The following is a 17,165-nucleotide window of genomic DNA, read 5'->3' on the forward strand; positions in this document are numbered from 1 at the left end:
CAAAATAGCCATGGAAGAATCTATCAGTTTTGCTTTCCCTTCACATTTTTTCCCAAAAAAATCCCAAATGATTTCCATTGCATTTTTTTTTAAAAATGATACATTCTCAACAAAAGCTAATCCAAGGAATCCCAACGAAGTTGGCTGTAAAATTTAAGATTCGCTTATTGCAATGACACTGACGTCTAGGTAAACATGTGCTAGATTTATCCACAAAGCATCAGGACATATACAACATATGCATATATACTGTAGTTTTCTAATTCCGTCTAACTTAGAAATTAGAATTTTCTAATACTTTCTAAGATAAGAATATACTTCTTAGTTTAGAAGGTATTAGAAAACAATGAGTTCATTTTCTATGGGATTTTTCTTTTACAATGCTGTAAGATCATTTATTTGCTGGGAGTGTAAAGAGCTGTAGTGCTTAGGAAAGCCTCTCATATATAATATTTCCAGAATACTGTAGAAAGTGCCTTCACCAATGACTGTTGTTACTTGATCTAGGACCTCAAGGGAAAGGAAGAAATCTACAGTGCAACCAGCATTTTCATAACAGGGGTAAAAAAAAAAATCAGAAAACCAATTCATTTGACCATAAAAAGGGGAAATCATGTCAACACTACAAAACACAAGAATACACATTTCCTGAATCTAAATTCATTTTTGCAGAAGGAAAGATAGGGAGATTTTATCTCAGGGTGTGTTTCACACTCGGTTAGATCATTGCCCTTCTTCAACTGCAATGCTTTATTATGATGGGCCAGTGCATCAACTGTAAATTAAGAATATCACTTCCCTGACATCTAGAAAAAAAATTTAACAGGGTTTTGGTTGGTCTTTCTGTCTATCTCCTATACACATACACACATCCATGAGATACTGCATTTTAGACTTCACATGACTTCACACTAAAATCTCAACTAAGGAGAGATTTACTTTTCACCCATCATAGAACTGTGAGCTTTCGCACATATTGTAAAGAATATGATAGAAGAGTCCAAGGTTTGATCCAGGAAGAAAAGAGGTTCTGAAGAGGGCAAATTGAGGTCAACCACTGATTCCCATTAAAGTTTTCTAGGATATGTTTCATCATACACATTAAGTAGAGTTCAATCTATAACTGTCATATAAGAGCTACCATGCATAGGAAAAGATTATTTCAGCATAGTGAAATACCTGCTGGTGGAGTTGTGATATACAATTACTGTACTGAATACTAATGTATTACAACATTTATGGCTCAATGGCCAATGTTTTTATTTATTTATTTATTTATCAAACTTATATGCCGCCACTCCCCTAGGGCTCGGAGCGGCTTACAAGAACCGGCTAAAATCAGCAATTTTTAAAAAAACATCTTAAAAACATCTTTAAACACATCTTTAAAACATTCTAGTTATAATGCACAATGTATGGAGTGAGTGTATCAAAGCAATGCACATTGATATTCTATGTTATGTACTTTAATGCACTATCAAATGTGCAATGGTCACCCATGTACAATTCTGCTCATACCATCATCAACTGGATATGACTGCTGTGCATTGTTCACCTCTCCAAAAAAAATCTCCACATGTGGAGAACCTTTACATCTGTTTATATCAGTAACACCGAGAGTCAGCATGGTTTGCGTGTTGGACTTACAGCTCTAGAGACCAGGGTTCACATTTTTGTTCATCCATGGAAATCTATTGGATGAAACTTGAACAAGTCACGTCTTCTCAGCCTCAGAGAAAGGCAAATGCAAATGCAAATACCCTCTGGACAAATCTTGCCAAGAAACCGAAATGATAGATTTGTCACCATAAATGAGAAACAACTTGAAAACATGTAACAACTATGTCAGCAACAGGATTCTGGCCATTACCTCTATGCATTTGCCTAGCAAATGTCATGCTACACAGTAACTACTATAACACTCTGCAACAGACCAATATACCTATTTTTCTCATGTTGTGGAGACCATAGTAGCCACCCCTACAAGAGGGATAAGGCAAGATTAATTAGCCCAAAGTCAACTTGACAGATGTTTATGCAGCTTATTTCAAGAAGCATCTCTTTATGCAAATGCCACAACCTCCCTTGATAAACATTCAAACAACCAATTACTCTTCTAGTCAGAATGTTTTTGCTTCCCCAAATATTTCTCCTGGAATCTAGAAACAAGTTGTTTTGCTTAGTTCTTCAACAAAGTGAGGAACTAAACCCTGCTTTTCTTAAATGGAATTCTTGAAACATGTCTCCCTTTGCTAATTTAGACACATGCCTTGCTGATTTCTTTTAGCATATACTTTATATGATATTGAAATTGTAAATAATTTATAGTAATTGATTAAAAACACCTCGTCGTTGCACTATCTTGTGGTGGTGGTGATACTGTGTGCTCCTGTTAAAGAAGAAGCTAAGCTGATGATACAAATTCTGCCGGACAGCCTTTTTCCTGAGAAGTCAGACTAAATAAGCCAAACAGTTATTGGGAAACAATGGTAGTGGGCAATTGATATTGGTGAAGGACTTCTTGGTGACAACAGCAGTGAAATCATAGCTAACACCTGTGCAGACAGAGTCAAGGTAAAGCATTTTTGAATGTCTAGATCACTACTTCTTAAACTGTGGGTCTCAATCCAAATGGGATCCCCTTAGCTCAATCTTGGGATCGTGATAAAAATTGGCAACAATAAATGTTTTCTGAACATCACCTAGTGGCTGGTTTAGACATCTACATGAATCTTTTGTGCAGTGTTTACAGTGGATTCTGTAGAAGATATTTCATCTATACATCTTAAAAAGTAAATCAGCCTGTTCAGTAAGCTCTGTAAGTGCTGATTTGTTATCAATAAATGTTATCAGTAAATGTTAGATAAAATATATACCCACTATATATTTGTGTGTACACACACACAGAGAGAGAGAGAGTAGAGTCTTGCTTATGCAACATAAATGGGCTGACAGAAAATTGGATAAGCAAAAATGTTAGAAAATAAGGAGGGATTAAAGAAAAGCCTAGTACATGTCAAATTACGTATGTGGATGTGAATTTTGTAAATTGGATGTTGCTCATCCTGCCTGTGAGAAGAACCGGTTGAATTCCTTGTTGTGGTGATGTTTTGTTTTTAAGTAAAGGTAAAGGTTTCCCCTGACGTTAAGTCCAGTCGTAACCAACTCTGGGGGTTGGTGCTCATCTCCATTTCTAAGCTGAAGAGGCGGTGTTGTCCATAGACACCTCCAAGGTCATGTGGCCGGCATGACTGCATGGGGCACCATTACCTTCCCACCTATTGATCTACTCACATTTGCATGTTTTCGAACTGCTAGGTTGGCAGGAGCTGGGGCTAACAGCAGGTGCTCATTCTGCTCCCGGGATTTGAACCTGGGACCTTTTGGTCCACAAGTTCAGCAGCTCAGCGCTTTAACACACTGTGCCACCAGGGGGCCCTGTTTTGTTTTTAATTGCTTGTAATTTGTGTAGTTCTTTGGTTTCATTAAAAGGTAAGTGGTCATCTCTGCAATATGAAAAGAACAGAATGTGCCGTCATTATATAAATAAAACTGATTTGGTTATGTTCACATTGCTCTCCTGGAGGGTGGCATTTCCCTATTCCCCTCTGGAACTGTAAGGAGTCAGATATGGAGAGATGTGGTATAATAATTAACTCACAGTTTTTCTTGAGGTTCATCCCCACTTTGTGAGCATAGTTTTAATCGCATCTGGTTTCCCACTGCCCTGAAGTATTTGAGTGCTTAGGAGATGAATATTCTGATAATGGATAATAGGTCGGATGCTGTGCCCAAAAGGAAAAGTCTGCACCGGCCGCATCTCGCCCCTCCTGGCAGCGGCCCGGCACACGGAGAGGCCCGCTGACTGTGTTGGATAATACAGAATATTGGATGAGCAAAGTTTGGATAAGTGAGACTCTACTGTACCTATGTAAAAATTTCTAGAGATCACAGTGGAAAGGTTTTTGACGCCCTGGTCTAGACATCTGTTTTGCTCACCACACATGCTCAGGAAGTAATTCTGGAGAAAGCTGTTTACCTTGCTCATAATACATAAATACACCCAACTACTTTACAGTAGAATCCCAATCCCAGCTTTTTTCCCTTGTTTACTACAGACTTCCTGCTAGGATACTGAACATATACGTTTCTCCACCCCTTCTTCACCACTCTTCCAGTGCCAATATCACAAAACAACAACTAAAAAGAAAAAGAAAAAAAGGAAAGGAAATGAAAGGGGCCTGGGCTGGGCTCTCATAAAAACTGATTTTGTAGAAAGGAGCTTCTTTGTCAGAGGCTTCATTGTCTGAGATATTCCTGTGGTGATATTTCAACTGTTGTGAGACTGGAGTGGCAATCTGACAGAGAAAAGATGGATTGAATCTCTCTTCCCTCTACACTGTGGTTCTAGTCCAGATAGCTGTGTGACATGGTTTTAAGAGATAAAAAGTAGAATTGGAACAAAATGTTACACATTTAACATAGACAGCAGTCTGATTGTTTGTCTCAGGTATGTATCATCAATCTTCAAGAAATACATATGATCATACAACATAGGCACCACACCAATATACTGAAGTTTACAACATTGTGTTGTTGAAGGCCAGTACCACTAGATTGTTCTGTGTTTTCCGAACTGTATGGCCATGTTCCAGAAGCATTCTCTCCTGATGTTTCGCCCACACCTATGGCAGGCATTCTCAGAGGTTGTGAGGTATAGCTCACAACCTCTGAGGATGCCTGCCATAGATGTGGTTGAAACGTCAGGAGAAAATGCTTCTGGAACATGGCCATACAGCCCAGAAAACATACAACAACCCAATTTATAACATTATTATTATTATTACATTTTTGGCCATTAATTGTGAAAGTTTGGGATCTGTGATCTGACAAAACTGGAGTATCAAAGAAAATATAGCCTTTTTTATCTGGAACAACTGAGGACAAGATGACAGGAAGATCAAGAAGTGTAAACACTGAATGTGAACATCATGTATCTGGAGGTATTGTCCCTTCTTGTTAATCCATAATTTATAATACTGCAAGCTCTTTGTGCCTTCCTACTACCCAGCCCATCTTTCGGCTATATTCTGAGACTTTACCCAGGAGTATGTCCTATTGATCTCAGCTGAGTTTACTTTCCACTGAAAATCATTCTCTTTAATTAAGTCTTTCCCCCTTGTACCATTCAAGGCATGAATTGCTATTTGTTCAGAACTGGAAATGAGAGTTATTAGTACAAGCCTATTACTCTTGGTCATGTGTGCTACCTGTATCTGTATCTCTCATTTGCATTTTTATTGGGGAGGGATTGGGATTGTTCTTGTTTTAAAGAAGACGTTCAGAAATGAAACAAAATGCTTTGAAAGGTAAAACTAAACTTCTCTATAGAAAAACCTTGAGAGCACACAGAACAAGTTCTTTTCCACAATAGCAAGTGAAATTACTTTTTTTGCAGCACAAACACATTTCTCAATTTATATACAGATTAAAAATTGACAGGATAAGACCAAATCGTTGATCTTTCTTTTCTTTTCTTCTTTGCCTGATACTTAAGGCTCTTTCAGATTTACAGGGTTAGTCCCCCTCCACTTGAACTTATGTTACACCTGTTTTGACCCATTTAACATGGGTCACTTATAGAAATATCAGTTAATCCATATATTTCAAAGATGACTTGCCCTAACCCTAAACCACATGGCAACTTCTGCTGTTCTCAAGGATGATGGCTCCGCCATACAATTTCTGACCTGCTCCTCATTCACACAAAACACTGCCATAGCATTAGACAATCCCAGGGATAAAATCAACCTCAAACACCTTTTCCAGACCCCTGGGACACTAGGAAGTATCATATTTGACACTTATCTCCACCTTTGTTGAGTTGTCATTCCAATTTCTTGAGGCATGCTGTGATGAAGATGGGCACAGAATATCTTCTGCAACTTTCCACAAAACCTATGCACCTGCCTAACCGTATACATCACCTACAGGGACCTGTTTTCTTTTGGTGCAAAAGCTTACTTTCTCCCTTTCCTACTGTTGGCTGTCTTGTAGCCACAGCTGTCTAGTCCTAGGGTTTGGGGACAGTCCTCCACAGGTAATCCTTGCCTAAAGAGCTCTATAAATATAGAGCTCCATTGTTGCCCACCCAGGCACATCCCTCGCAGTTGGACTGACCCTGGACTCTGGTACAAAGGAGCAATAGAAACTGAGGCTTCAGAAGAGCCACTGACGTGGGGGGAAGAAAATGCTAGGTAAGGGGAAAATTAGCACTACCAGTCAATTTCAAGGCTGCAGCCTCCCTCTCTTTTTTAATCTTTGTTTTCTAGGTGCTTTCCCTATACTCCCTTTTTTCTGGCATAGGTGGAAATCTGCCTTCTCTATTCCAGCAGGGAACACCTTAAAAAACAGGAATCATGCCAACTGAATGTACAGCTCAGGACACTTGCCAAATGCCCCGATTCGTGCCCCAAATCACTCCTTGCTGTGCCAGTAGGACCTGCATTAGATGGAGCTTTGACAGCAGCCCCCAATCTGCACCTCAAAGCACTTCCTCCTTGCCATTACAGGCTGTCTATCAGCTGCCTTGATGCATGCCTTCCATGCTGCCCAGCCCAGGCTGTCAGCAGGAGCAAGGAGTGCTTTGAAGGTGCCTGTCAGAGCAGCTGTCAGCCTCTCTGTCACTTTCACAGGCCAGCTTCTCCTGTGGTTGCTTTTTTCCAACTGTTCAGTGCAAACAAACCGTGAAAAGTCAAGACAAATTAATCCAATTGAAAGCAAATACAAAGAAGAACCATCACCATCTCCTCACATGTGCACAAAACCCCAATGCAAACATTTTTGTTTGGAATCAGTTAATTCAGATGAAACTAAAAGGTCAATTTGTCATCATTCGACCTGATTTGAGTATGAAAGAAGCTCTTGCATACTTTTACTCTGCTTTCAGAGGAAATGAATGTGCCCTCCCTAGATAAACCAGAAAAACTAAGAACAAAACAAGAGGGGTACATCTCTCCACTTTATTTATTTATTTATCGTGTCAGAAGTGAACCGAGGGTACAAGTTGTAATATATTTGGAAACACAAACAAAGTTGTTGTTTTTTTTTAAAAAAAAAATTACAACAACACCTTGGCATTATAGTGAATGTCCTTTAGCCGGCCACTTGGAGTGCCTCTGGTGTTGCTGTAAGAAGATCCTCCATAGTGCATGTGTGGCAGGGCTCAGACTGCATTGTAATAAGTGTTCTGTGGTTAGCTCTTCTCCCCACTCACATGCTGTGGACTCGTTTGTAGCCCCATTTCTTAAGGTTGGCTCTGCACCTCATGGTGCCAGAGGACAGTCTGTTCAGCACCTTCCAAATTGCCCAGTCTTCTGTGTGCCCAGGAGGGAGTCTCTCATCCAGCATCAGCTACTGCTTGAGGTTCCTGGTTTTAGCCTGCCACTTTTGGACTCTCACTAGCTGAGGTGTTTCTGCGAGTATCTCTGTAGATCTTAGAAAACAATTTCTTGATTTAAGGCATTGGCAGGCTGGCTGATACCCGAACAGGGGATGGGGCAGAGATGTCAATGCCTTGGTCCTTTCATTGCTGGCTGCTACTTCCCGGCAGATGTCAGGTGGTGCAATGCTACCTAAACAGTATAATTTCTCCAGTGTTGTGGGGGTGTAGACATCCTGTGATGATGCGGCATGTCTTGTTAAGAGCCACATCCACTGTTTTAATGTGGTGAGATGTATTCCACACCGGGCATGCATATTCAGCAGCAGAGTAGCAAAGCACAAAGACATATGTCTTCAATGTGTCTTTCTGGCTTCACTGTGTCTGATTGTACACTGTGTCTGACTGTGTCAGGTTGTGCCAGTCAGCTTTCGTATGATGTTATTTCTAGTGCCCACTTTTCGCTTGACAGTGAAGCAGTGCTTCTTGTAAGTCAGGGCACAGTCCAGGGTAACTCCCAAGTATTTTGGTGTGCTGCAATGCTCCAGTGGGGTTCCTTCCCAGGTAATCCTCAGAGCTCCAGATGCTTGTCTGTTCCCCACTTAATCATCCCTTCTTTTTTCATTGTGTCATGCATTTCCTTTAAAGTAGCCTCCCCATCCTCTCCACCCTGTGTGAAGCAAAGAACAAGTGAAAGAAAAAAATGTGTCACACATTGTCTAGAATCCTGTTAGTAGCATACACAGGCATAAGTCAACATAAGTCTTCATACTGCAAAGGTTGGTATTTTCCTCCTGGTTCTGAAGAAACCAGCTCTCTGGTCCATGCCTACCACAGAGTTCCCCACACCCATTCCAGGATCACACACCCATTCCAGGATCTGGCTACTTCCCTGTAATAAGATGTGAAATCATTCCATTAGGAGCTGAGACCTAGGGACGATTCCAATGGGTTTTAGTGACAAATGTGATTACTTTGTGTCTGGCTATTGGGAGATACAGTAGAGTCTCACTTATCCAACATAAACGGGCCGGCAGAACGTTGGATAAGCAAATATGTTGGATAATAAAGAGGGATTAAGGAAAAGCCTATTAAACATCAAATTAGGGTATGATTTTACAAATTAAGCACCAAAACATCATGTTATACAACAAATTTGACAGAAAAATGTAGTTCAATATGCAGTAATGCTATGTAGTAATTACTGTATTTACGAATTTAGCTCCAAAATATCACGATATATTGAAAACATTGACTACAAAAATGTGTTGGATAATCCAGAACGCTGGATAAGCGAGTGTTGGATAAGTGAGACTCTACTGTAGCTAGATGCTTCTCTACCCCACCCCCACCCCCATGATGGAATGACTATGGGAAGGGTTTCACAAGATTGGTGCTGGTGCTGGTGCTGGTAAATGGCTCAATTTACCATAGTTTTGTATTGAACCATGAAAAATTGTAAACATTCTCTTCTTTCTGTGTCTCTAGCAACCTGTTTTCTGTGTCTGTGTTACCTTGACTGGGATTTTTGTGTGTGTGTGTCAGAAGCGACTTGAGAAACTGCAAGTCGCTTCTGGTGTGAGAGAATTGGCCGTCTGCAAGGACTTTGCCCAGGAGATGCCGGGATGTTTTGATGTTTTTATCATCCTTGTGGGAGGCTTCTCTCATGTCCCCGCTTGGAGCTGGAGCTGATAGAGGGAGCTCATCCGCGCTCTCCCCGGGTGGGATTCGAACCTGGCAGCTTGCAGATCAGCAACCCAACCTTCAAGTCACAAGGCTTTAATCCACTACACCACCAGGGGGCTCCACATAAATTCAGAATGTTTAACAACCTCACTTCATCACCCAAAAACGTATGTCACTAAACAGGACTATATCTAATCAGCTCCTACATCAGAGACCAAATTGGAATATTTAAACTATCTTAAGTTCTATTAACAAACAGGAGGTGGGACAAAAATGTAATCTATGGCAATAGAAGGGAATATCTTTTTGTGTGCACAAATTTCCAGTGGCCCATGGCAGCCACAACCAAAGATATAGATACAAGATATATATGCGGATCTCTGAACTATGTGGCAGTGTAGACTCATATAATCCAGTTCAAAGCAATTAATCTGGATTTTATATGGCAGTATAGAGGGAGCCTTAGTGGGTTCCAACCACAATTCAGCCATCCAAAGAAAAGGGACAGGCAAAATTAGCAAGGGAGTGTGAATTTAGCAACTATAAGAGCTGTACATGTGAACCATGTTCATTGCCTCATTCTCTGGTATGATAGAAATTTGCGAGCTTAATTTGGTAACACACTCTCCCTGGTAGCTGCTGCACCCCTGGCTACAATTCACCAAACGTTCTATTATTTCACAGCATGTGTATTGTATTGACAAACTATTTCAGTTGTTGTTCGAGTTGTAGTTCAAATCAAAAATCTAAACCCAGGTGGCGTTATTACAAGCGAAAAAACAGAGTTAAGCATAAGCAATCAGGAAATTACAGTTTAAATCTCAAAATCGGACAATGTGTCTTTAGAATTGACAATGTAAGGCAATGGGAAGTTTCAAATTGGAAAAAAATATCCAATGGGGAGAGGCTTCTTAGAAGCAAAGAAGAGAGCCCTACTATAACTTAAAATAATGCTTAAAGGGGCAAGAAAAGAATACAGAGTATTTGAAGATTTGCTGCTAATATTCTTTAGGATTAAAGAGGGTCAGAAAATATGAGAAGACTCAATGAGGTACTGCTGGTAAGAGTCCTAATGCAAAGGAGGAGGGGTTGGAGAACCAAGAGGCCTTATGCTTCCTTTCTGGGGCATTAGGCAGACTTCAGGTATTAAATGTCTCTGCACAACCCTGTACAGTAGGCCCTTGGTATCTATGGGGTTTGGGTGCAGGATACACACACATCCCGTAGATACCAAAACCAGTCCCAGCAATATAGTAAAATGGTGTCCCTTAGATAAAATGGCAAAACAAAGTTTTGTTTTTTGGATTTTGAAAAGAATATTTTCAACTGTAGAATTCATGAATACTGTAGTTATAACCTCCTGCTAATGAACAGGTCTCTCTCCATATTGTTCCATCTTCCTCCTGAGCTGTTTCTTACAAATTGAAAAGCTTAGAGGTATTTGGGATCATTTTTCATCTCTCTTCACGCCCGTGGTATGTTTTGTTATTATCTTAAAGGGAACATTTGCTAATTTGCATTTCAGTCTGTGATAATCTCCCTGGCTGAATGTGTACCACCCATTACAGAATGACTCTCAGCAAGAGTCCTCTTCTGTCGGAGATTAAGGCTGCGCTCATCCTTGAGGCCTCATAGCTTTTTATTGTGTTTGAATGGCAGGATTAATACTTCATTTCACACACACAGAGGCTCCGAAACCTATTACAATGCTTGTTTAAGGGTAGGGTTGCCATCCTTTCCTAGGAGGACAGATGTGTGCTGGATGCCCCCCTGTGGGCAAGATATTTTCGGCGAGGATAGCTTTCCTTGGGATTGGCAAACCCTCCCACAATTCACAGGCAAACAAGGAGGGGTTGGTGCATTCTACTCCATTACACATTCAGTTATAAGTCTGTTGCATCCTGCTTCCACTTAATTTGTGCTATTTAAACACACACATTCATATTTAAATGTATTTTTGAATGGTTCTTTCCTTGGCAAAATACTCTGTTTTCATTTAGAACATATATTTCTTAACATTTCTTTTATTTCAGAAATGGGGATTATGTGGCGTTCCAGATGTTGCTTGGCTGCAACTCCCAGAATGCCTAGCTAGAATCGCCAACGCAGAGAGATTATGGGAGCTGCAATGTAGAGCTGTAAGCCTCCCACTGTTTTTGAATCTAATAATTATTTTTAAGCATTTCCCTTGTGGATATGGAGGTGATATTGTAATGAAGTCCTCAAATATTCTCTATAACATGAGCAGATACCTGTGAAAGGAAAGGGTTGCATGATTCCCCCTCCCCGCAATCCTGGAGGGTTGCACCCCCAACAATTGCTCCCACTAAAATAAATCAATTATTTTGCCCCGTGTCCTCAAATGCCTTCCATGAGATATTTTAACCACAGGACGTAAGCAGAAAAGCTTTTCTTCTTTTTTAAAGAAGTGAATCTATCATATGGTTTTTTTGGCAAGATTTGTTCAGAAGGGGATTGACATTTCCTTCATTTGATGATGAGAAAGGATGATTTGTTCATGCCAAGTGTGGATTTGAACACTGGTCCCCAGAGTCATAGTCCAACACTCAAATCACTATTCCACATGGGTATATTATAAGGGTGTACGATATGGCAAAAACTCATCCCATTTTTGGTCCCATCCCCCTCTCCCCCGGCCAGTTCAGTTGGACGAAAATATCATTTTGTGATCCATTACCTGGAAGCTCAGTTTTCGCTCTAGGAAGATCCAGCCCATTGGCAACATTGGGGAAGCTGGTGAGGCTCCTCTTTCCCTCATTTTTATGGCTATCGAGATTAAAATGGCCACACTTATAGGGCACATTTATGACTGCAAGCTCTCAAAGTTTTGGAACATTTGGGTCATCCACTGAAGTTTAGGAATTTTTTAAAAAAATCTACAAATAAAGGAGGAAGGCTGCTGGACTGATACAGGAGTACAGAGGAGGGCAAATAAAATGATTAACGGTCTGGAAAACAAGCCCTATGAGGAGCGGCTTAAAGAGCTGGGTATGTTTAGCCTGCAGAAGAGAAGGCTGAGAGGAGACATGATAGCCATGTATAAATATGTGAGGGGAAGTCATAGGGAGGAGGGAGGAAACTTGTTTTCTGCTGCCCTGCAGACTAGGACACGGAACAATGGCTTCAAACTACAGGAAAGGAGATTCCACCTGAACATCAGGAAGAACTTCCTCACTGTGAGAGCTGTTCGTCAGTGGAACTCTCTGCCCCGGCCTGTGGTGGAGGCTCCTTCTTTGGAGGCTTTTAAGCAGAGGCTGGATGGCCATCTGTCGGGGATGCTTTGAATGAAATTTCCTGCTTCTTAGCGGGGGGTTGGACTAGATGGCCCATGAGGTCTCTTCCAACTCTACTATTCTGTGATTCTACAAGCCAGAAAGTAGGGCTGGGGAGGGAATAGCCGAGATTGAGAGTCAAAAAGGTGAGCTAGAAGAAGAAAGGGCTTTTTATTTTATTTTATTTTTTTGGAGGGGGGAAACTACTGGTGCAGGATAGAATACAGAAGCCAGAAGGTAGGGCTGGGGAAATTCTCCCCACGAGGACTCAAGGGAGTCAGGCTATTCCCTAAACTTGTCCCACACTCAGTCAACTTAAAGCAGTGGTTCTCAACCTGTGGGTCCTCAGATGTTTTGGCCTCCCTGAAATCCTTACAACTGTTAAACCAGCTAGGATTTTTCGTAATTGTAAACCAAAACATCTGGGCACCCACAGGTTGAGAATCCTGACTTAAAGAAAAAAAAACCCTAAAAATATTTAAACAAACACACAAAAAAGCCTTTAAAACTAACAGCCCCCCCCCCCCAAAAAAAAACAATCTCATGCCCATCCACTCCTCCCTAGTGAAAATTTAGTAAAACAAAAGAAGGACTATAAGAAAGTTGCTAACTAAGAAGATGTAATGTAGGAGAGAGAGGTTGGAAATGAATTCTCAAAAAGTGATCCCTAAGCATTAAGAAGAAGTGACGGCACTGAGATTGAATACACGGAGCTGACTAGCACACAATCTCTCTCTCTCAAATGCCAGGACACCAAAAAATGCCAGGACACACAGAAAAATGGCAGAGCTCTGTGGCTTCGCAAAAAGACATGTGATCTACTTTCTTCTTCTGATTGGCTCTGGCAATGCTAACAGGCGGGAGAGGAATCACAAATGTGCCTGGCTGCTCTTCTCATACAGCCAAAGATAGGCTCCATTATTACCGACCTTCGGCTGCTCCCCCCCCCCCCCCGTCCCACTTCCAGGGATACAATATATCAAAACGATATTGTGCACACTCCTAGTATATTATACTAGTAGTGAAATTATACATTGTGAGCGTGACACCACCATTGCAGAAGAGACAGACACCAGTCAATTCAGAAGGAGGAAGAAGTGATGTGAGGACAACAATTTTTTTAAAGTGGTGGCGTGTATTGTGATAAAGGCATACCAGATAAACAAAAATAAATCAGGGCGGTAAATGTCTGGAGACTGTTTTTTTCTAGAGTATTTCATTTATGTTATGGGTGAAAAACAAAATGATGTTGTTTCTTTAATACCCTTTAATGAGGATTGCTGTCTTTTAATGAGGGGAGTAATATTCCCCCCCTTCTTTTGTGGCAATGTTTTTAGACTGTTTTAATCCAATGCTTAGTTTTAATGAGATCACTTGTTTAATTGGTTTTTTTTTCAATTGTTCTCTAATGTCCCCAGATGAATCAGTTTTAGCTCTTGTGTTGTTTTAATCTATGTTATAAGCCACCATGAGTCCTGTAATGGAGGAATGGCAGAACATAAATCAGTACAGGCAGTCCCCAGGTTATGAATAAGATTGGTTCTGTAGGTTTGTTCTTAAGTTGAATTTGTTTGTAAGTCAGAAGAAGTACATTTTTAAGTGTAACTCCAGACACACACACACACAGAGCGGTTTGGATAGTATAGGAAATGGTTAACACCTCTGTGGTGTTTCTTTTGCTCTCAGTGCCCCTGTTCACAAGATTTCACCTTACTTTCTGTCCCTGTGATAATAGGATTTTTTTTAAAAAAAATGACTTGTGGAAACAAGGTTTAGTGAGAAAACTTTATCATTTCTCTCTCTCTTCCTGTTGTCTTACTGTGTTCTTAAGTATGAGTCATTTGTAAGTTTGCTAATATCAAGAACCACTGGCAATTATCTTCGAGAGTTCTTGGAGAACGGGAGAAGTCCCAGCAGATTGGAGGAGGGCGAATGTGGTCCCTATCTTCAAGAAGGGAAAAAAGAACGACCCAAACAATTGCCGTCCGGTCAGCCTCACATCAATACCAGGCAAAATTTTGGAAAAGATCATTAAGGAAGTGGTCTGCGAACACTTAGAAACAAATGCGGTCATTGCTAATAGTCAACACGGATTTACCAAAAACAAGTCATGCCAGACTAATCTGATCTCTTTTTTCGATAGAGTTACGAGTTGGGTCGATACAGGGAATGCTGTGGATGTAGCGTACCTGGATTTCAGTAAGGCCTTCGACAAAGTCCCCCACGACCTTCTGGCAAACAAACTAGTAAAATGTGGGCTAGACAAAACTACGGTTAGGTGGATCTGTAATTGGCTAAGCGAACGAACCCAAAGGGTGCTCACCAATGCGTCGTCTTCATCATGGAAAGAAGTGACAAGTGGAGTGCTGCAGGGCTCCGTCCTGGGCCCGGTTCTGTTCAACATCTTTATTAACGACTTAGACGAAGGGTTAGAAGGCACGATCATCAAGTTTGCAGACGGCACAAAACTGGGAGGGATAGCTAACACTCCAGAAGACAGGAGCAGAATTCAAAACGATCTTGACAGACTAGAGAGATGGGCCAAAACTAACAAAATGAAGTTCAACAGGGACAAATGCAAGATACTTCACTTCGGCAGAAAAAATGGAAATCAAAGATACAGAATGGGGGACGCGCAGTGTGTGCGAAAAAGACCTTGGAGTCCTCGTGGACAACAAGTTAAACATGAGCCAACAATGTGATGCGGCTGCTAAAAAAGCCAATGGGATTCTGGCCTGCATCAATAGGGGAATAGCGTCTAGATCCAGGGAAGTTATGCTCCCCCTCTATTCTGCCTTGGTCAGACCACACCTGGAATACTGTGTCCAATTTTGGGCACCACAGTTGAAGGGAGATGTTGACAAGCTGGAAAGCGTCCAGAGGAGGGCGACTAAAATGATTAAGGGTCTGGAGAACAAGCCCTATGAGGAGCGGCTTAAAGAGCTGGGCATGTTTAGCCTGCAGAAGAGAAGGCTGAGAGGAGACATGATAGCCATGTACAAATACGTGAAGGGAAGTCATAGGGAAGAGGGAGCAAGCTTGTTTTCTGCTGCCCTGCAGACTAGGACACGGAACAATGGCTTCAAACTACAGGAAAGGAGATTCCACCTGAACATCAGGAAGAACTTCCTCACTGTGAGAGCTGTTCGACAGTGGAACTCTCTCCCCAGGGCCGTGGTGGAGGCTCCTTCCTTGGAGGCTTTTAAGCAGAGGCTGGATGGCCATCTGTCGGGGGTGCTTTGAATGCGATTTCCTGCTTCTTAGCAGGGGGTTGGACTAGATGGCCCATGTGGTCTCTTCCAACTCTACTATTCTATGATTCTATGATTCTATGATTGGATGTTGGTAACTCAGGGTCTGCCTGTAAACTAATGCCGTATATTTACATCGATAAATAAATGTTTGCTAATATCAAGTAGTATCAGAATGGCCATGAACCTATTTAATTCATTCATCAGCAAATGCAGTGGTGCCCAATTTTTGGTTATCCAGATTTTGGGATTTCAACTACCAGAATCCCCAATCAATTTGACTAACTGTCACAAATTCAGGCAGCTGAAGTCCAAAGCACTGGGAGGAGCAAAGGTTGGGACAACTGTGCTATATCATCATCTTGAAATGGAAATCTGCTTGTCTTTAAGCTTGGCATGCAGTATTCTGCACAGGACAGGAGCAGGGGCACAGCTATGGCTGATGAATGAGGAAATCCTCAATCCCTGAATTTTCCTTCAGTTCCCAAATTTCCTAAAGCACAGTCAACAAATACAAGGATTTTCATCAGTGTTCACCGTCTCACTCTCAACAATGCTAGAACTAGTGGGGGGATGGGGGGGGGGTAGAATGTTGTGGTTAGGTGCCTTCAAGTCATTTCTGAGTTATGTCAAACCTATCAGTTTGTTATCTGAGCAAAATTTGCTCAGAGGGACTTATTTCCCTCTAGAGTTGAGAGTGACTTGCCCAAGGTCTCCTAATAGGTTTTGATGGGAATAAGAAATCTGGTCTCCAGAGCTGTAGCTGAACACTCAGACCACTACATCGCACTGGTGTTTCCTCTATATCTATAGCTCTAGGGTCAGGAACCTTTAGCCCAGGGATCCCCAAACTAAGGCCCGGGGGCCGGATGCGGCCCTCCAAGGTCATTTACCTGGCCCCTATCCTAAACTTTAGACTTAGATTTGACCTAAGTCTACTTGGTCTTTGGAGGTCTTTTTGCTTACCTATGGTCTTATGAGATCGTCTAGATGGTCTTTGAAGATCTCTTTGCTTAGCTACGGCCTTATGAGATCATCTAGATGACTTTTGGATGTCACTGTCCTTACCTGTTGTTTTATGAGACTGTCTAGATGGCCTTTGGGGGGCCCTTTCCTTACCTATGGTTTTATGAGATTGTCTAGATGGCCTTTGGGGGGCCCTTTCCTTCTCTAAGGTCTTATGAAACCATCTAGATGGTCTTTGAGGGCCCCTTTCCTTCTCTATGGTCTTATGAAACCATCTAGATGGTCTTTGAGAGCCCCTTTCCTTATCTATGGTCTTCTGGAGGCCTGGTGAGATCATCTACATGGACTTTGAGGGTCCCTTTCCTTACCTATGGTCTTATGAAACTATCTAGATGGTCTTTGGAGGTCTCTTTGCTTACCTATGGTCTTAGAAGATTGTCTAGATCAAGGGTCCCCAAACTAAGGCCCATGGGCCGGATGTGGCCCTCCAAGGTCATTGACCTGGCCTCTGTCCTAAACTTTAGACTT

The 17,165-nt window shown here is 41.5% G+C and overlaps 1 protein-coding gene across 3 annotated transcripts in view; it reads right to left on the reverse strand.

The window, feature by feature from the left end:
- The window catches only part of fhit (fragile histidine triad diadenosine triphosphatase), a 998,292-nt gene that overhangs the window by 303,283 nt on the left and 677,844 nt on the right, over window positions 1-17,165 (reverse strand). The window lies entirely within an intron of this gene.

This window comes from Anolis carolinensis, chromosome 2 (genome assembly GCF_035594765.1).
Source record: "Anolis carolinensis isolate JA03-04 chromosome 2, rAnoCar3.1.pri, whole genome shotgun sequence".
Lineage (NCBI taxonomy): Eukaryota > Metazoa > Chordata > Lepidosauria > Squamata > Dactyloidae > Anolis > Anolis carolinensis.